This window comes from Schistocerca cancellata, chromosome 3, assembly GCF_023864275.1.
Source record: "Schistocerca cancellata isolate TAMUIC-IGC-003103 chromosome 3, iqSchCanc2.1, whole genome shotgun sequence".
Taxonomy (NCBI): Eukaryota; Metazoa; Arthropoda; class Insecta; order Orthoptera; family Acrididae; genus Schistocerca; species Schistocerca cancellata.
Genome location: NC_064628.1, coordinates 283791335 through 283812526, shown reverse-complemented (window position 1 = coordinate 283812526; position 21192 = coordinate 283791335). Strand labels below are relative to the sequence as shown.

At 43.2% G+C, this 21192-nt stretch overlaps 2 protein-coding genes across 4 annotated transcripts in view; both read left to right on the top strand.

Moving 5' to 3' along the window:
- The window catches only part of LOC126174953 (UDP-glycosyltransferase UGT5-like), a 486206-nt gene that overhangs the window by 174422 nt on the left and 290592 nt on the right, over positions 1-21192 (top strand). The window contains exon 1 of one of the 3 annotated variants that reach the window (XM_049921417.1): positions 9751-9769. The exons of the other annotated variants lie outside the window; for them this stretch is intronic. The gene's annotated coding sequence lies outside the window, so the exon portion shown is untranslated. Of the gene's footprint in view, positions 1-9750; positions 9770-21192 lie in introns of those variants that run through there. 3 annotated transcript variants of the gene reach the window in all.
- Positions 1-21192, top strand: part of LOC126176268 (UDP-glycosyltransferase UGT5-like) — a 200541-nt gene that overhangs the window by 109124 nt on the left and 70225 nt on the right. The gene's annotated exons all lie outside the window — the stretch shown is intronic.

Below are 21192 nucleotides of genomic sequence, written 5' to 3'. Positions count from 1 at the left end.
GGGTTTCAACCGTCACAGTTCGTCCGGCTAATTGCTGTTCAAGAACGGCCTTTATGGCTCGAGAAATTTATTTTCGCCAACTTGTACGGGGATGGATAAACGAGTGTTTCCACATTCGCTTTCATAATCTCTGCTCACGAGTGTTTATCACCGCCACGATACGTATGGCTAATTGCTGTTCAGACACGGCGTTACGACCGTATGATTTTTAAACCAGTGGTTTCGCGCACTCTGCGGAGATGGGAAAGCGAATGTCTCCACGCTCTCTTCCATAACCACGCCGCGCCACCTTGCCCCCTCTGTAACTATCAGTGGGCGTGCACTACATCTATTCGCACGTGTTGTAGGTGAGTAAAGTAAAGCAGCTTTGTTTAAAACAAGTAGTTTGTTTTAACATCGATTTTAACTGTAGTGTTATATTGTAAAATGCTTTGGTAACTCTATCACTTACAATCTTCAGAGTAGGAGGACTAGTATCCTATGTCTTCTTGTCTTCAAGAGATCGCACTGCTACATACCCATTTGTTCTAATTCTAGCCGTTTTTACACTTTGTATGATCGCACATCATCAGCGTCGCTGTAAAGTCCGTGCCGGCCGTGTTGGCATAGCGGTTCTAGGCGATTCAGTCTGGAAACGCTGCGACTGCTACGGTCGCAGATTCAAATCTTGCCTTGGGCATGGATGTGTGTGATGTCCTTAGGTTAGTTAGGTTAAAGTAGTTCTAAGTTCTAGGGGACTGATGAACTCGGATGTTAAGTCCCATAGTGCTCAGAGCCATTTGAACCACTTGTTAAGTCCGTGTATTGAATACCAGGTTCATCGCATCAGATCCCATAGAAATGATGCACCAACCACAATGTCGTTCATCGTGTTTTCAAGCATGTAACACTGGGAAATAGTTTTTGCGATGCCACAATCGTACTGAATGTTGTGATAACACGTACTTTTTCTCCTAAAGTGATGAACGTGACATTTTTCACCATAAATAAACCATTGTCGTCGTGGAATTCTGGGACGACTGAAATCAATTAACATATGGAAATACGTATCATAGTGAAATTGTTTAAAATTCCTTTTAACCATCTCTTTGTACCAACTGAACGGTGTGTTATTTATGACACGGCCATGCAAATTAGGTAGGTGTGACCCATGGGAAGTTATCCATGGTTATAAACTGACTACGTACGTCAGCTAGACCTGATTTAATGATTTCGTTTTGTTTCCAATAGTCGATTACGACAATGGGAGTCGTTTTCTTCAGTTCCCTCGGTGATAAGATACAGCTACCGTCTTTAAGACCATCATAATTAGTGCTTTAAAATTTCGTCTACAAGTCATATAGTAAGGTGTAAATGTTCTACTCGCAATCCTGTTCTAAGATGCTCGTGGATAGAATTCTGAATTAAGAGTACCTTCTCCTTTGTTAATTTACAAGTGATCAAATTCACTAGAATCATTTTTAGAATTTCCATTGCGGCCCGTTTGCAGTGCAATTATTACGAATCACAGCATTTCAAGTTTTACTGCCATTTTAATAGTTCATGTACGTCCTGTGCATGTTGGTAGAAGCAGGTACACAAATAGTTGCACGCTGTAGCGCTTAAGGGTCTGATGCAGGAAAAAAATGTAAATTTCGGATGAATCATTTAGATAAGCAATTTTTGTTATATTGCACTCAGTGTGAATAGTAATAGTTGGTAATATAGCTACCACTTGACACATAAACTTTACCAGAATCTGATGCCAGACATTGTCTCTTTGTAAAACACAAAAGTGTCCTATTGATCCTTCCTCTTCTCGTCAGTAGCCTCCTCGGTTATTCACATCTCCATATTAAGCTTATTGATACTTGAATGTAACTCAGACCCTTCTGTAAACCGTTTTAAATATGCACTGACATAATCAGTATCGATTTCGCCATAGGAAACACTTACAGACTTGTTACCTGCTAGATTTAATTTACAGTTTGATGATGTGATATTTGACATTGCTTTATACACCCCGAAGGCTGCCAGTCCAGTAAACCATTTTCCTTTGCCCAAGTCTAATGTTGCAAAATAATTTGCACTTAGAATCGTAGTTCTTCCGTTTAGCATTAGTGTACCGGGTGATCAAAAAGTCAGTATAAATTTGAAAACTGAATAAATCACGAAATAATGTAGATAGAGAGGTACAAATTGACACACATGCTTGGAGTGACATGGGGTTTTATTAGAACCAAAAAATACAAAAGTTCACAAAATGTCCGACAGATGGTGCTTCATCTGATCAGAATAGCAATAATTAGCATAACAAAGTAAGAAAAAGCAAAGATGATGTTCTTTACAGGAAATGCTCAATATGTCCACCATCATTCCTCAACAATAGCTGTAGTCGAAGAATAATGTTGTGAACAGCACTGTAAATCATGTCCAGAGTTATGGTGAGGCATTGACTTCGGATGTTGTCTTTCAGCATCCCTAGAGATGTCGGTCGATCACGATACACTTGCGACTTAGGTAACCCCAAAGCCAACAATCGCACGGAGTGAGGTCTGGGGATCTGGGAGGCCAAGCATGACGAAAGTGGCGGCTGAGCATACGATCATCACCAAACGAAACGCGCAAGAGATCTTTCACGCGTCTACCATTTTTTTGTTCTAATAAAACCCCATGTCATTCCAAGCATGTGTGTCAATTTTTACATCTCTATCTACATTATTCCGTGGTTTATAAAGTTTTCAAAATGATACTGACTTTTTGATCACCCGGTATATAAGTTAAACTGAAATGTAGATTTGCAGCAGTTTTGTATTCATATGTACGCATCATGGCAAACAATGCATGACTTCGCACACACACACACATATATACAGGGTGGTCCATTGATCGTGACCGGGCCATATATCTCAAGAAAAAACCGTCAAACGAAAAAACTACAAAGAACGAAACTTGTCTAGCTTGAAGGGGGAAACCAGATGGCGCTATAGTTGGCCCTCTAGATGGCGCTGCCATAGGTCAAACGGATATCAACTGCGTTTTTTTTTAAGTAGGAACCCCCATTTTTATTACATGTTCGTGTAGTACGTGAAGAAATATGAATGTTTTAGTTAGACCACTTTTTTCGCTTTGTGATAGACGGCGCTGTAATAGTCACAAACATATGGCTTACAATTTTAAACGAACAGTTGCTAACAGGTGGGTTTTTTAAATTAAAATACAGAACGTAGGTACGTTTGAACTTTTTTTTTCGGTTGTTCCAATGTGATACATGTACCTTTGTGAACTTATCATTTCTGAGAACGCATGCTGTTACAGCGTGATTACCTGTAAATAACACATTAACGCAATAAATGCTCAAAATGATGTCCGTCAACCTCAATGAATGTGGCAATACGTGTAACGACATTCCTGTCAACAGCTAGTAGTTCGCCTTCCGTAATGTTCGCACATGCAGTGACAATGCGCTGACGCATGTTGCCAGGCGTTGTCAGTGGATCACGATAGCAAATATCCTTCAACTTTTCCCACAGAAAGAAATCCGGGGACGCCAGATCCGGTGAATGTGCGGGCCATGGTATGTTGCTTCGACGACCAGTCCACCTGTCATGAAATGTGCTATTCAATACCGCTTCAACCGCACGCGAGCTATGTGCCGGACCGCCATCATGTTGGCAGTATATCGCCATTCTGTCATGCAGTGAAACATCTTGTAGTAACATCGGTATAACATTACGTAGGAAATCAGCATACATTGCACCATTTCGATTGCCAGCGATAAAATGGGAGCCAATTATCCTTCCTCCCATAATGCCGCACCATACATTAACCCGCCAAGGTCGCTGATGTTCCACTTGTCGCAGCCATCGTGGATTTTCCGTTGCCCAATAGTCCACATTATGCCGGTTTACGTTACCGCCGTTGGTGAATGACGCTTCGTCGCTAAATAGAACGCGTGCAAAGAATCTGTCATCGTCCCGTAATTTCTCTTGTGCCCAAAGGCAGAACTACACACGGCGTTCAAAGTCGTCACCATGCAATTCCTCGTGCAAAGAAATATGGTACGGTTGCAATCGATGTTGATGTAGCATTCTCAACACCGACGTTTTTGAGATTCCCGATTCTCGCGCAATTTGTCTGCTACTGATGTGCGGATTAGGCGCAACAGCAGCTAAAACACCTACTTGGGCATCATCATGTGTTGCAGGTCGTGGTTGACGTTTCACATGTGACTGAACACTTCCTGTTTCCTTAAATAACGTAACTATCCGGCGAACGGTCCGGACACTTGGATGATGTCGTCCAGGATACCGAGCAGCATACATAGCACACGGCCGTTGGGCATTTCGATCACAATAGCCATACATCAACACGATATCGATCTTTTCCGCAATTGGTAAGGTCCGTTTGAACACGGGTGAAGTATCACGAGGCAAATACCGTCCGCACTGGTGGAATGTTACGCGATACCACGAATTTATACGTTTGTCACTATTACAGCGCCATCTATCACAAAGCGAAAAAAGTGGTCCAACTAAAACATTCATATTTCTTCACGTATTACACGAATATGTAATAAAAATTGGGGGTTCCTATTTAAAAAAAAAACGCGGTTGATATCCGTTTGACCTATGGCAGCGCCATCTAGCAGGCCAACCATAGCGCCACCAGGTTTTCCCCTTCAAGCTAGACGAATTTCGTTCTTTGTAGTTTTTTCGTTTGATGCTTATTTCGTGAGATATTTGGCCCGGTCACAATCAATGGACCTCCCTGTATATATATATATTGCAATTCTGTTAGGGACCAGCAGTCAAGGGAGCCCTGAATAGATAGGATGTGTAGAGGACACCACTGGCAGTCACATGACGTCGGCTACGAAATTATCTATTGGAATACCTATATTCTCGACTGAAAGTAATCGATCGCCACTTTTACGGTACAACATTGACATCCAAATTTTATCTAATTTAACGCCTTCCTCTGTTCTGTTAAAATTATCACGGTGTTTATAAATCTCAATATCCTCTCTGTATATATGCACATGATAATGCAATGATTTCGATATGACGCTCGTCCCACTTAATTTTATTTCACGAACATCCATTTGATAAAAATGTTCCACTGCCGACGATTTATCCATATGTCCCAGACGTCAGTTCGTCTTGTGTTCAATTGGGCGGGTGTTAAGACTTTTTTTAACGGTACCAATGTAAACCAATCCACAAATTCAAAGAATTTTATAGACACCCGGCCTATCCAAACGGTATCTTAAATATTCTTCTATCTTCCTGGTGGGTCTGAAGATAGTTTCAACACTACAATTGCTCAACACTTTTGCAATGCGATCTATAATTTTCTAATGAACGGAAGCAAAACTTTCCCCATGAGCGGCCGTTGTCCTTCGTTGGTCCTGATTGTCTCCCTAGGGCGAAGTGCTCGATATATCTTGCTTGTTGGAAAAACCATTCTCCTCGGGTGTCAACTGCAGATGTTCAACCTCGTCTATTAAAGAAGCCGGTTCACAAATTTTGTACGCTACGTCTGCCAAGGTTTTTACCACATCTCGTTTTTTGTGGGATGATGGTTAGAATAGAAAAACCGTGCATACCGACCGTTACCTTCGTAAAGATCCTAACCACCACCAGAGACAAAAGAGAGGTGTGATTGAAAACTTGGTAGACTGGGAGTAGAAAATATGTGAAATAAATTATTTAAAAGATAAGGCTGGACACCTATGGTCGCCATTCAAGAAGAATGATTAGTCTAACAAGGAGTTAAATTGTGCATTTTGCCCTTAGGAGAGAATCGGGATCAATGAGGAACAATGGCTGGCCAGGAGAAAGATTTCATTCCATTCATTACTAAGATTACCGATCGCATTGCGAAAGTGTTATGCAAGTATGGTGTGGAAGCTATCTTCAGACCCACCAGAAGGGTAAGATTGGCAAAATATATACGACATCCTTTGTCTACACCGGCTATGTATGAAACTGCGTGCGGCTGTCGAGTGGTTTATATTGGTACCATGAAAGGAAGTGTTAAGGCCCGTTTGGTTGAACACAAGAAGACGTTGGGAGATACGGATAGATTGACTGTAGCGGATCATGTTTGCCAGAAAGATGTTCGTCAAATAAAATTCAGTGAGACGTGTATCATGTTGAAAACAACGCATTGTCATGCGTGCATGTATAAACAGGATACTGAGATCTATAAACACCGTAATAATTGTAGCAGAAAAGAGGAAGGTGTTAAATTAGCTCAAATTTGCATGTAAACGTTGCACTGTAAGAACGACAACCAGTTTCTTTCAGCAGAGAATGTTGGCATTACCAGAGATAATCTCGTAGCTGACGTCATGTGATGGACTCTACACTTTCTACATATTCGGAGCTCCCTCGAGTTCTGGTTGCAGTTCGCCGCTTTACCGCTGAGGATGTGTCTCGCAGTCCAAGATAAAACATTAGGAAAAATTTTTATTAATCGACCATGACCTAGAGCTAATTGTTAGGGACGTTTTCAGCCTCGAAACGAGTGAAAGTAATAGGTGTTATTCCGATTCTGCTTCACTTTTGCCACTCAGTGGGTGCCACAGCTTCATTCCATATTTAAATTCATAATTTCAAATTCAGTCGTTTCCTATACAGTATTAGTAAATTCATTGTTGGTAAACACTCCTAGCAGTGTTGTGATGTGGGAATTTTTCACACATTTCAGAAGAGCTGTGTTTGTCAGAAGTCTGTCTTTTAGAATAGCTAGGGGACTGTTTTTACTGTCGCATCCCATGTCTGTATGGGTTTAAATGTAGGTCTTTACCTATAGCTACAGATTCCATCAATTCATTATGTAAATTGAAGGAGGTGAGGAAAGAAGTAATTAATAATATCAGCTGCATCAGGACGTTACGTGGAATCAGTCCAGTGATCAGTGAAAATGTGTGTTCCACCGAGACATGAACCCAGGATCCCCTGAGTAATAGGCAGTTGCGTTGAACAGCGCGCCACCCGCACACAGCGTGTATCAGAAATGCGTTTACTGTCTCGGCACGCTCCCCGGCTGACTAACATTTCCACCTAGCGCCACCCATCAGCAGCCCCTACCCAAGTCCTCCATGCTCGCTAATTTTAGATTCCCACCGGAGGATGAACGTAAATGTGCTCCGCACTGGAGGGTGTGGATTCATTGCCCGTTGAGGCGAATCAGTTACATGAATGTGTGGTGTCTGTTCTTTCATACGTCAGACACAACACGTTCATATAACTGATTAGCCTCGATAGGCAGTAAATTCACAACCCTCAGCGGGAATATAAAATTGGTGAGCATGGAGGAGATGGAAGAGGGCTGTGGATAAGTGGCACTAGGTGGGAATGTGGGTTGTCTGGGGAGCGTCCGATATTGTCCATGCATTCCCGACAACAGTGTCCGGGTGGTGCAATGCTTCATGCAGCTGCCTGGTAAGCGGATGTTCCCATATTCATATCCCAACCCAGCATGCATTTTCACTCATTGCTGCTGATTCCCCGTAAGGTCCCAATGCAGCTGATGTTATTAGTTCCTTCTCTCTCTTCTTCTTCCTCCCCCCCCTCCCAATTGCCCATCATGAATTAACATGTTAAATATCACAGCTGCGGATTACACGTAGTGTATGTTGATTTCGACATGTCTGAGAGAACAGACCGTGCATGCATATAACTAATTCGCGTCGATGGGAAATAAGTCCACAACATTCAGTGTGGATCCACATTTAAGTTCAACCTTCAGTGGGAACCTAAAATTAAGGAGCATGGAGGATGTGGCCCTAGGTGGGAATGTGTGTGCACCCCAAATAATCCATGCATTTGCGATAAGCACTCTGCCAGGATGGCTCAGTTGTTGTTGTGGTTTTCAGTCCAGAGACTGGTTTGATGCAGCTCTCCATGCTAATCTATCTTTCGCAAGCTTCTTCATCTCCCAGTACCTACTGCAACTTACATCCTTCTGAATCTGTTTACTTTATTCATCTCTTGGTCTCCCTCTACGATTTTTACCCTCCACGCTGCCCTCCCTTGATGCCTCAGAATATGTCCTACCACCCGATCCCTTCTTCTAGCCAACTTGTGACACAAATTTCTTTTCTCTCCAATTCTATTCAATACCTCCTCATTAGTTAAGTGATCTACCCATCTAATCTTCAGCATTCTTCTGTAGCACAACATTTCGATCGCTTTTATTCTCTTCTTGTCTGAACTATTTATCGTCCACGTTTCACTTCCGTACATGGCTACACTCCATACCAATACTTTCAGAAACAACTTCCTGACACTTAAATCTATACTCGATATTAAAAAATTTCTCTTCTTCAGAAACGATTTCCTTGCCATTGCCAGTCTACATTTTATATCCTCTCTACTTCGACCATCATCAGTTATTTTGCTCCCCAAATAGCAAAACTCGTTTACTACTTTAAGCGTCTCATTTCCCAATCTAATTCCCGCAGCATCACCCGATTTAATTCGACTACGTTCCATTATCCTCGTTTTGGTTTTGTTGATGTTCATCTTATATCCTCCTTTCAAGACACTGTCCATTCCGTTCAGCTGCTCTTCCAGGTCCTTTGCTGTCACTGACAGAATTACAATGTCGTCGGCGAACCTCAAAGTTTTTATTTCTTCTCCATGGATTTTAATTCCTACTCCGAATTTTTCTTTTGTTTTCTTTAGTGCTTGCTCAATATACAGTAGTTAACCCAGCTGCCTAGTAAGTTGGAGATGCCGGCCGCGGTGGCCGAGCGATTCTAGGCGCTTCAGTCCGGAACCACGGGACTGCTACGGTCGCAGGTTCGAATCCTGCCTTGGGCATGGAAGTGTGTGATGTCCTTAGGTTAGTTAGGTTTAAGTAGTTCTAAGTTCTAGGGGACTGATGACCTCAGATGTTAAGTCCCATAGTGCTCAGAGCCATTTGAACCATTTTATGTGGTATATCCAAGGTTCGAGACCAAGTCTGGCACTAATTTCAGTCAAGGATATACGAGAAACAATCTTATCATGTTTAAGGTTCTAAAGTTCTGGAGAAACAGGGAAATAAAATATTTTTTCGGGTTTTTTGATTTATGAAATATTATGTCAGGAGGTGCTGCATTTCATCGAATAATTTGAGTTTCGTGTGAGGTCAGCAAATTTTGAAGTGGAGAGGAAAATTTACGAAAATAACCGGGGAAACAAATTCTTAAATTCTGAAGGAGCTCCAGCTGCTTTATTTAAAACCGAAAACGTCTGCTTGTTGTTGCATATTGCCGATTTTTTACTGCAACAAACGTATCTCCTGAGGTAAAAGACAGAATTTAAAATTACAGTTTGAATTCAAGCCTAGAAACGAGTATTTAAGGCAAATCGTCAAAATCAATCTACATCTTGAAATAACATAGGGCAGTTTTGTTCAGTTACTTTACGCAATGATATAAATTTCCATACTTTCATTAAAAGGCCATGTAGAAGAGGAAAGCACGAGAATCCTTATGCGGGCTCAGTTCTAAAACTCGTAAAGTTCGTATAGCTGCAGAGTGCTTAACAGGAGCGTTCCGATACAGACCCGGCCATCAGTATGTGACGTCACAAGTGTGAGCGCAGGCCTGTAGTCTAGGTGGTGCTGGCTGGAGTGCCGAGGTCGGGCGCAGCGACTTAATGCCGTAACAGGCGCGTCTGCTTTCAGATGCCAGCCGATTGCACTGTCGAGATCCGTTGCTGAAGTCTTCGCCAGCGTCAGCACACATTTTGGTTGCGTTGTTGCGTTGCTGGCCTGCAGTACTTGCGAGCAGGTGAACTTTTATTCAGGTCACTGCTTACATGCTCTATGCTTACCATGAGCTTAATCACACGAACGAGCCGGCCGCGGTGGTCTAGCGGTTCTGGCGCTGCAGTCCGGAACCGCGAGACTGCTACGGTCGCAGGTTCAAATCCTGCCTCGGGCATCGGTGTGTGTGATGTCCTTAGGTTACTTAGGTTTAAGTAGTTCTAAGTTCTAGGGGACTTATGACCTAAGATGTTGAGTCCCATAGTGCTCAGAGCCATTTGAACCATTCCTCACACGAATGTGTTTGCAAGTTATATTATTCAAATGGTTCAAATGGCCCTGAGCACTATAGGACTTAACATCCGAGGTCATCAGTCCCCTAAAACTTAGAACTACTTAAACCTAACTAACCTAAGGACATCACACACATCCATGCCTGAGGCAGGATTCGAACCTGCGACCGTAGCGGCCGCGCAGTTCCACACCGAAGCGACTAGAACCGCTCGACCACACAGGCCGACTGTAATACATTACTGGCCATTAAAATTGCTACACCACGAAGACGACGTGCTACACACGCGAAATTTAACAGACAGGAAGAAGATGCTGTGATATGCAAATGATTAGCTTTTCATAGCATTCACACAAGGTTGGCGCGCGGTGGCGGCACCGACAACGTGATGACATGAGGAAAGTTCCAACCAATTTCTCATACACAATCAGCAGTTGACCGGCGTTGATGCCTCGTGTAAGGAGGAGAAATGCGTACCATTACGTTTCCGACTTTGATAAAGGTCGGATTGTAGCCTATCGCTATTGCAGTTTATCGTATCGCGACATTGCTGCTCGCGTTGGTCGAGATCCAATGACTGTTAGCAGAATATGGAATCGTTGGGTTCAGGAGGGTAATACGGAACGCCGTGCTGGATCACAACGGCCTCATATCAGTAGCAGTCGAGATGACAGGCATCTTATTCGCATGGCTGTAACGGATCGTGCTGCCATGTCTCTTTCCCTGAGTCAACAGATGTGGACGTTAGCAAGACAACAACCATCTGCACGAATATTTCGGCGACGTTTGCAGCAGCATGGACTATCAGCTCGGAGACCATGGCTGCGGTTACTCTTGACGCTGCATCGCAGACAGGAGCGCCTGTGATGGTGTACTCAGCGACGAACCTGGGTGCACGAATGGGAAAACGTCATTTTTTTCGGATGAATCCAGGTTCTGTTTACAACATCATGATGACCGCATCCGTATTTGGCGTGAACGCACATTGGAAGTGTGTATTAGTCATCGCCATAGTGGCGTATCACCCGGAGTGATGGTATGGAGTGCCATTGGTTACAACTCTCGGTCACCTCTTGTTCACATTGACATCACTTTGAGCTGTGGACGTTACATTTCAGATGTGTTACGAGCCGTGGCTCTACCCTTCATTCGATCCGTGCCAAACCCTACATTTCAGCAGGATAATGCACGACCGGATGTTGCAGGTCCTGTACGGGCCTTTCTGGATACAGAAAATGTTCGACTGCTGCCCGGGCCAGCACATACTCCAGATTTCTCAACAATTGAAATCGTCTGGCCAGTGGTGGCCGAGCATTTGGCTCTTCACAATACGCCAGTAACTACTCTTGATCACGCGGTTCTAAGCGCTTCAGTCCGGAACCGCGCTCCTGCTACCGTCGCAAGTTCGAATCCTGCCTTGGGCATGGATGTGTGTGATGTCCTTAGGTTAGTTAGGTTTAAGTAGTTGTACGTTCTAAGGGACTGATGACCTCAGATGGTAAGTCCCATAGTGCTCAGTGCCATTTGATCCATTTCAACTACTCTTGATGAACTGTGGTATCGTGTTGAAGCTGCATATGTAGCTGTACCTGTACACGCCATCCAAGCTCTGTTTGACTCAATGCCCAGGCGTATCAAGGCCGTTATTACGGCAAGAGGTTCTGATTTCTCTGGATCTATGCACCCGAATTGCATGATAATGTATTCACAAGTCAGTTCTAGTATAATATATTTGTCCAATGAATACCCGTTTATCATCTGCATTTCTTCTTGGTGTAGCAATTTTAATGGCTAGTAGTGTATTATTCAAGGACTTACTTGAAGAACCTCACACCGGATGGAACTGTCGATGAACGCTTGTGCGCAAGACTATCGTTTTTTCGATCATATCACTCTTGGCTAAGAAACAATTATCATGGATACGTGAATACAGAAGTAATGATTACCGTACCCTCTTGCTGCAGAACCACCTGCTCAGTCACTGCACTCCCTCTCGTTCACACTCACCTCTCACACATCTACCTAAATATCATAGAAGTAGTAGTGGCTCCCAACAAATTAAAATCTTCTCTGTTCAGTCGTATAATAGACCCATCTTCTCAAACTCCTTTTCTGTAACAAGAACCCAGAAGGGTCTTCTGCGAAATCTCAAGGAACTCATACACTTGCCTTTAGATCACTAGTCTCAACTTCCTCTTCCCCTCCCTCTTCATCTTTCCCTCCCCCTTGTCTACATTCTTCTATTAAAACAGTCAGCTCTTTTCACTAGTTGCGACATGTATGTAATAATGTTTCTCAGCGAGCCAGGAAATGCTTATTTTGTTATAAATCGTCATCTATCACAGAAATGATATTAATCAGGAAATGAATACCGGTCATCTATCACCATCTTCAGATAATGAGTGAATCCAGTACATGACGTTATTTGTGTCATTGTATGTATAGATGGTACAGTCACATTAATCAGCCATATCATGACGCAGCTTGTATGGCTCATTAATGTGACTGTAGCATCTATACATACAATGACACGAATTATGTAATGTACTGTATTCACTCAGGTCTGAATATACACTCCTGGAAAAGGAAAAAAGAACACATTGACACCGGTGTGTCAGACCCACCATACTTGCTCCGGACACTGCGAGAGGGCTGTACAAGCAATGATCACACGCACGGCACAGCGGACACACCAGGAACCGCGGTGTTGGCCGTCGAATGGCGCTAGCTGTGCAGCATTTGTGCACCGCCGCCGTCAGTGTCAGCCAGTTTGCCGTGGCATACGGAGCTCCATCGCAGTCTTTAACACTGGTAGCATGCCGCGACAGCGTGGACGTGAACCGTATGTGCAGTTGACGGACTTTGAGCGAGGGCGTATAGTGGGCATGCGGGAGGCCGGGTGGACGTACCGCCGAATTGCTCAACACGTGGGGCGTGAGGTCTCCACAGTACATCGATGTTGTCGCCAGTGGTCGGCGGAAGGTGCACGTGCCCGTCGACCTGGGACCGGACCGCAGCGACGCACGGAAGCACGCCAAGACCGTAGGATCCTACGCAGTGCCGTAGGGGACCGCACCGCCACTTCCTAGCAAATTAGGGACACTGTTGCTCCTGGGGTATCGGCGAGGACCATTCGCAACCGTCTCCATGAAGCTGGGCTACGGTCCCGCACACCGTTAGGCCGTCTTCCGCTCACGCCCCAACATCGTGCAGCCCGCCTCCAGTGGTGTCGCGACAGGCGTGAATGGAGGGACGAATGGAGACGTGTCGTCTTCAGCGATGAGAGTCGCTTCTGCCTTGGTGCCAATGATGGTCGTATGCGTGTTTGGCGCCGTGCAGGTGAGCGCCACAATCAGGACTGCATACGACCGAGGCACACGGGGCCAACACCCGGCATCATGGTGTGGGGAGCGATCTCCTACACTGGCCGTACACCACTGGTGATCGTCGAGGGGACACTGAATAGTGCACGGTACATCCAAACCGTCATCGAACCCATCGTTCTACCATTCCTAGACCGGCAAGGGAACTTGCTGTTCCAACAGGACAATGCACGTCCGCATGTATCCCGTGCCACCCAACGTGCTCTAGAAGGTGTAAGTCAACTACCCTGGCCAGCAAGATCTCCGGATCTGTCCCCCATTGAGCATGTTTGGGACTGGATGAAGCGTCGTCTCACGCGGTCTGCACGTCCAGCACAAACGCTGGTCCAACTGAGGCGCCAGGTGGAAATGGCATGGCAAGCCGTTCCACAGGACTACATCCAGCACCACTACGATCGTCTCCATGGAAGAATAGCAGCCTGCATTGCTGCGAAAGGTGGATATACACTGTACTAGTGTCGACATTGTGCATGCTCTGTTGCCTGTGTCTATGTGCCTGTGGTTCTGTCAGTGTGATCATGTGATGTATCTGACCCCAGGAATGTGTCAATAAAGTTTCCCCTTCCTGGGACAATGAATTCACGGTGTTCTTATTTCAATTTCTAGGAGTGTAGTAACAGCTGACCGAAATTAATTGTCTCATTAATAAATAGTCAGCTCTTTCTACATAGTTACGGTCATTTCAAACTTCCCCTGTCATTACACTTTGTGCTTCTGATGATTTTAAATAGCGGCTTCTTTTTGCCTTCTGTTGTCATTGTTATTGTTATTCGTATTTTTATCATTCACTGTTTTTATTTGCCGTTGTAAGTATGCGTAGCCTCAGGATAATGTATCAGAGACACTCATAGAAAATGATAATATTCTGTGTTAGTTTTTAATGTGTATAGTTCATGGTGGTGGGGGGGGGGGGAGTTTGAACGTCCTACATAAAATAATAAATAAATATGTTCCAGCTCATTACCATTATGCAGATAATCCTTTCCATGTAAAAATGCTTCAGTGAGATAAATAAATACTGTGTGATGGCATATGATTCCTACTGCAACACATATTTATATAACAGAATGAGATAATGGACATATGGGACAGTTGCTATCTTTTTTGGGACCGTGGGATATATGACTGACACCTTGCAAAATACCTCATGTGTAGTAATGTTTACAGACCGAAGTATTCCTGAGACTATCTTTGACTGTCTTCTAATTATTTTCCCAGGGGAGAGTTACTATCTTTTTTGGGACCGTGGGATATATGACTGACACCTTGCAAAATACCTCATGTGTAGTAATGTTTACAGACCGAAGTATTCCTGAGACTATCTTCGACTGTCTTCTAATTATTTTCCCAAATTGCTCCTGCTCGTGTTGACAATGCAGTTATATTTTTCGTATAAATTTCGTGCATATCAGAGGCCACAGTTAATACATATTCTTGTTTCTCTCTGCTACCACCTGCAGACTTGAGACGCAATGTAGTTTTCCATTCTATGATGATTTTGGAAAGCAGAATCCTTGTTCTCATATTTCGAACAGATTCTCTTTTGTAACTGAATAAAAACATAGAGTCCTTCGGCTACACCTTCTTCTTCTTTTCCTCTCCCGGTATGAGGCAAAGTTGTCTGTTACGGTACCCATTCTTGCCGGAGTCTTCGTCTGTCTCTTCTTCCTTGACACTTTCTCTTGCCTATAAGTGTTGTCTCGTACTCTCCATTCTTTCTAGGTGTTCGTTCCATTTTCTTCTGTGATCTAGAATTGTATCATATAGAAGAAAATGTTTTAGTTTTTCTCTTATACCTTATTCTCTTATACTCTCCATTCTTTCTAGGTGTTCGTTCCATTTTCTTCTGTGATCTAGAATTGTATCATATAGAAGAAAATGTTTTAGTTATTCTCTTATACCTTGATTCTTTAGTCTGTCTTCTACTGTGCAACTTTTAACTCTTTTTAGGGACTTTATTTCTTGTGCCTGATTACGGCTTTCTTGCTTTTTGTTAGTCAGTTATGTCTCGCGTACGTAGTGTAGTGTGGGATCTGCAACAGTTTTATAGTGTTTGATTTCTATATATTTTGCTAGTTTTATTTTTAAGGTTTTTTGTTAATTGTTTCATATAAGTGGCCGAATTTACTAAGCTTAATTTCTGCATCTGTGCTGCAGCCATACGTCACCTTACATCTTCGGTAAGTGAAGAGGTTATTGGAGGATTTCGTGAGAATCGAAGCTACAGCGAGCAAATTCTCGCCGTAGCATCTTTTATAGAAACGGGCTTCTAACTGACATACAAAACCCCAGTTTCCTTTAATGACCTCACAGTAACATACGTAACCGTGCTGCTGGGTATATTAATATATAAGCCCCATCAAACCTTTCCAAGCTCAAAGATCACAACGCTAATCGAAAACATGTTTAAAAACCTCTCTTTTAAAATTAAGGCTGTAGAAAAACAAGTAAATCCCATACCATAAAGAATGGTCATCGAAACACAAGTAAATCCTATACCATAAAAAGTGGTCGCCCATAGGCCTAGGCTCTGGTCCCACTTTTATTTAGCTTGTCTATTAGCTACATAGTCACTACTGATCCTTCAAAGTTAAGCTGCGCCGACGACCTAGCTGTAGCAGCTCAAAGCAACACATTCGATGAAGGTGAACAAACACTTACTAACAGTCAAGGAAAGCACGACCAGTATTACAAGAAGTGGAGACTCTTTCCGAAGCCTAATATAACAGAAGTCATGTCATTCCACGTAACCAGAAGAATGGCAAACATGAACTGAGAGTAATGTTTCACAACAAAATATTACAACATGGATGACACCCCAAACATTAAGGTGATACTCTTGACAGAGCCTGACATTAGGGAAACACCGAGAACTAACAGGACAGATGTTAAAATACGAAATAATATATTAAGGAAACAGGCTGGTGATAGGCGGGGATCTAATGCAAATTCCTTAAGAACTACAGCACAAGTACTTGTGTATCCTGTCGCCGAATACTGTTCTCTTGTTTGGAGGAGAAGTAGCCATGTCAAGAAAATAGATACCCGTCTAAATGACACGATGAGGATCCTGACAGGAACTCTTAAATCCACACCAATATCGTGGTTCTCAGTATTCGCCAATGTTGCCACTCCAAATCTCCGACGACAACAAGCAGTAACACATGAACTGATGGAAGTCAAAAGACCCACAGACAACAGTTCATGAAATATTCAACAACTTATCACGAACGTGACTCAAATCGAAAGAACCAATCCGGATAAACAACTGCCGACTCGCTCCAGAAATATATAATCTAACAAAAAGAATCGAGAAATTAGTGCGGATGCTTCCATGGCAATAAAAATTTGGGTGAAACATATCCGACTTCACAACTCCCCAAAGCGAACCAAGCAAAACAAATATTGAGTTTGTAACCTCCCCCTCACTTATCGACCTTAATGACAGTGAAAAATTAAACCGCGTGTACCTAATGGAAATCTGGGAAAAGCAATCGTCGCCGAAGTTTTTCAGTTGGTAAAGAGGGAGGAAAGGTTACATCTAAATGAAAGGAAAAATGCAAATGAAACTGGTGGAAATTAATTTTGAAAAGGGGTAAACTTAATAATGAAAGTAAATGTGCAGTCGTTACGTTAACAATTAACTGGCGTTAATTAGATATTTGAGATTTGGGAAAAATTATGGTCGCCAATCCTATGGACAACTACTATAGTAACTGAAAAAAAAAGGTTATTGCACATATAATTAGCACTAAAAGCGTGGCAACTGAAGGTTGGCACGTGTTGTGTGAAAACTGAATGTTTGTCAGAAGTAATAAATTTCGTTACACTCTGACTTAATTTAGCAAAGTAAAACCGGAAAATTGAAAGTTAATTTAGTGACTGAAATTAATAGTGAACTTTGGCTCTGAAGCACTACGAAATTAAATAAAGTAAGGTTAGTCTTGGGCTACCTCAACAATCATCTCAAAAGCAACTTGAATCTACGCAATTTAGAAATAAGAGATTTAACTTTGAACTTGAATTAAATGATTTTGAACAATTAGCAATAGTAAAATTTAGTACGTACCAAGCTGAGTTGCAGTCACAGGTAAGCTAAAATATGGTAACAAAATTCGCGCTCTGAATTTGTGCTTGCGGAATGCAAATATAATTCTGTTTGGTAATGGTAGACAGCTATGAATACTTTAACTGAACTTTGAAATTAAAGCAGTCAAATAGAATGATACTACTTTAATGCTTGCGACTGAATTTCAACGACACTCGGGTTCATTCCGGAAAAGGAAGGGACCCTGCTTGGTAATGCAATTGGGACAATGAGCAACGAAGGTTCATGCTAAGTTGCTGTATTTTTGTGAGGCAAATGGAACAGTTTGAAAAGCTGAGGTCTGCCATACAGTTCTAAAACTTTACGTGCTTTTAGTCTTCCTTGTTGGTTGATTGAAGGTTTGAAGTCGTCGATCGAGGAGGTGGCGACAGTCACTCATTGTCGGCCGTTGCTGTTGCAGAAGCTGGATGTTGGCGTGCCTTCTTCCCGACACAGTCACCAGGCGAAACGGGCTTTTGATGTGCGCCAGCTAATGCTTCCCGTCCGCCACACCGTGTCAGAAACTATCATAGCAAGTCGAGCGCAATTACATGCTGCCAAACCCCGAAAGCGCGGCAACTCACAGGAGCGTCACACAACACACCTGCTCCACCGCCCTACTCCAGCCAGACTCTGCTCTGCCCGTGCTCCACGCGGCAGAGTTAACACTACCAAAGATCCTAAACACTTTGGTTCTCCACACGCCCTATCGATGTAATCGTTCGATAGCATAGTTTTCCCTAGGCAAGACCCAGCGTAAAAATACAAATAATATCTACAAAACAAACCAATTATACATCGACATATATATATATATATACATATATATATATATATATATATATATATATATATATATATATATGTATATATATATATATATATATATATATATATACAAGTAGCAAAACAATTACAATATATAAAGACACAGAAATGTCATATCTTCAGGCAAGAAATAAGGAAAAACTTTATAGTACAATAGATGGAAATAGGAGGATATGCGTTTCCGGCGTTACAAGTTACCTCAACCGTATCAGAATTGGCTACTGCGTGACCGCAGCAATCCTATTGAATTGGGGAATGATGACCACTATCGACTGCGGAACGTTGGAACAAACATTGGAACACATCTTGCACGACTTCCCAAAAAGAAAATTCGTGGCTATCTGGAAAGACATCGTAGACCCAAGACTGGCAGCATTTAACTAGCTGGAGTATTTAGGATATCCAATTATGGAGAAAAATGGACATCTCAACCGCTTTTAGCTACTGCCGGTTCGCCAGCTTTCAGTATTACATGTATGTACATATATACTGGTGAGCCAAAACATTATGACCAGTGTCCACAGTGAGGTTGTATACTGCTTGGTTGCGCTGAGGGCACGTGACGCGGCAAGAGAAGAATATGAGTGGAGAAGAAACGATTGGGGAATCATCCAGGCTATGGTAAATGGCGCAAATACGAAAATCCGCCGACTTAAGCGACTTTCAAAAATGTTATTTTGTTGTGGCCCTGTCTCTGGGGGCGAGGATCTTGGAAACGAGGAAGTTGGTCGGCTGTTTGTGTGCTACCGTCGTGAGGACTTATGGAAAGCGATTCAAGAATGCTGAAACCACGAGTAGGCGACGAGAAGTTGGACATCCATACTTCATCACAGAACATAGGGATTGGCGGTTTGCTCACTCTATAAAGCAGGACAGGCAGCAAGATGTGGCAAATCTGACGACAGAGTGTAGTCCTGGCGCAGACACACGTTCAGCGCACAGCGCTGAGCATGGTGTTTCTTAGCAGACGACCCCTACGTGTTCCCATGTTGACCCAACTACATCGTCACTTATGATTACAGTGGGCGCGGGATTATCGAGATTGGACCACTGATCAATGGAATCGTGTGCCTGGTCAGATGAATACCGTTTATTGTTAAAACCAGGTCGATGGTAGGGTCCAGATACGCCATCATCCAGGCGAGCGGTTGCTCGAAAGATGCAGCGCGCCACGGACGCTCGCTGGTGGAAGCTGTGTTGTGTTATGGGCTTCTATGGGACTTGCGGTAGTAATGAAGGCACCGTGACAGATATAGACTATATGAACATTATTGGGGACCACGTGTAGCCCCTTATGCCTGACGCCTTCCCCAAGAGCGATGGCATCTTCCAACATGATGACCGTCCATGCCATAAGACCAGTGCTGCAATGGTTTGAGGAGCATGCTGATCTGTTGCCATCAAATTCGGTTTACCTGAATCCGATGAAACGCAACTGGGACGCTATCGGGCGCTAGCTCCTGATCCACAAGGCAAGTGCCCGTAAATTACTCGGAGTGTAACCTGGTATCTGGTGCCACAAACCTTTAGAAACCCATCAAGAATTTGTCGAATCAATGGTAGGCATAATCACTGCTGAATTGCGCACCAGAGGTAGACCGAGACGCTTTTCAGTTGGTGGTCATATTATTTTGGCTCACCAGTGTTAGTAGATGTATCTGCTTGTACTAATTCATCTCATTACATCTTATCTTGTACCAGTTTAATTGGGTGTATTGGGATAGCCCATAAGTCGTGGCGATTTTTTTTATTTTACGTTTAGGTTTTCACAAAGGCAAACAGGAATGGACAAAAAACATCTTTCCAACTTTCAACAAGTTGTTCAGTGAGTCGACAATAGGAATCAACTGATTTCCACTCGAAGAAACCGTGCAGCCTAGCATTCCGATACACATCATTATTGAGCGAAAGGCGACGAAATGCATTAGAGAGGGTTGGGAACAGATTGGACAAGAAAATGAATGGCCTCCTTGACAATGTGAGGGCGTTTCCGTATCGCCCATCAGGACGTTCTTGCTAGACAGCGTTGTTGAGTCATTGCGTTTGTGAACGAAAAGCTCTTGCGCACTTGTCTTCTTATAGATCAGGCTTACCGACCAATGATCTTCTTCAGTACGAAAGCACTCACATTGCCCGAACTCTTACAGGAGTCGGTAGACTGACACGTGTAATGAGTATAGTGGACAGGGGTACTACAAATCTAGTGTGTGGACAGTAAATTGGAAACGTGGAACTCACGGGGAGTGTGCCAGAGATCAGTCCCTGCAGTCGCTCTATCCTCTGTGTCTTCGATGGCTCAGGCAGTCGGCACGGTAGCTCAGCGTGTCGGTCAGAGGGTTAATTGCCCTCTCTAATAAAAGAACTGAGTGAATGGATCAACGATGAACTTGAGGAAGCTTTATGGTACATCCGCCCCGAACAAATATAGCGGCCAATGACGATCAAAATGAGATTTAAAAAAATAAATAAATAAAAGTCGGATAGAGCGTATGCCATGTAAGCAAGTGATCTCGGGTTCGAGTCCGGTCGGCGCACACATTTTTCAACTGTTCCCGTTGATATTTATCAACGTCTGTAAGCAGAAAATGGTCTCGATTTTATTATAATTTCATTCTTCGAGAGCTGCAAGATCGCCAATGGTATCTGTACAGATACCATCTTCATACAGATAAGGCTTACTGGCCAATGATCTTCTTCAGTGCGGATGCTCTCACATTGCCCGAACTCTACCGGAATCGGTAGATTGATTGCCGCGAGTAATGAGTATGGTGGGCAGTGTAGTGTAACGACGTATAGGTTTGTTGATAAATGACTTTCTTTTGATATATGACCATGTGCAGACTTCGTCACCTACGTCA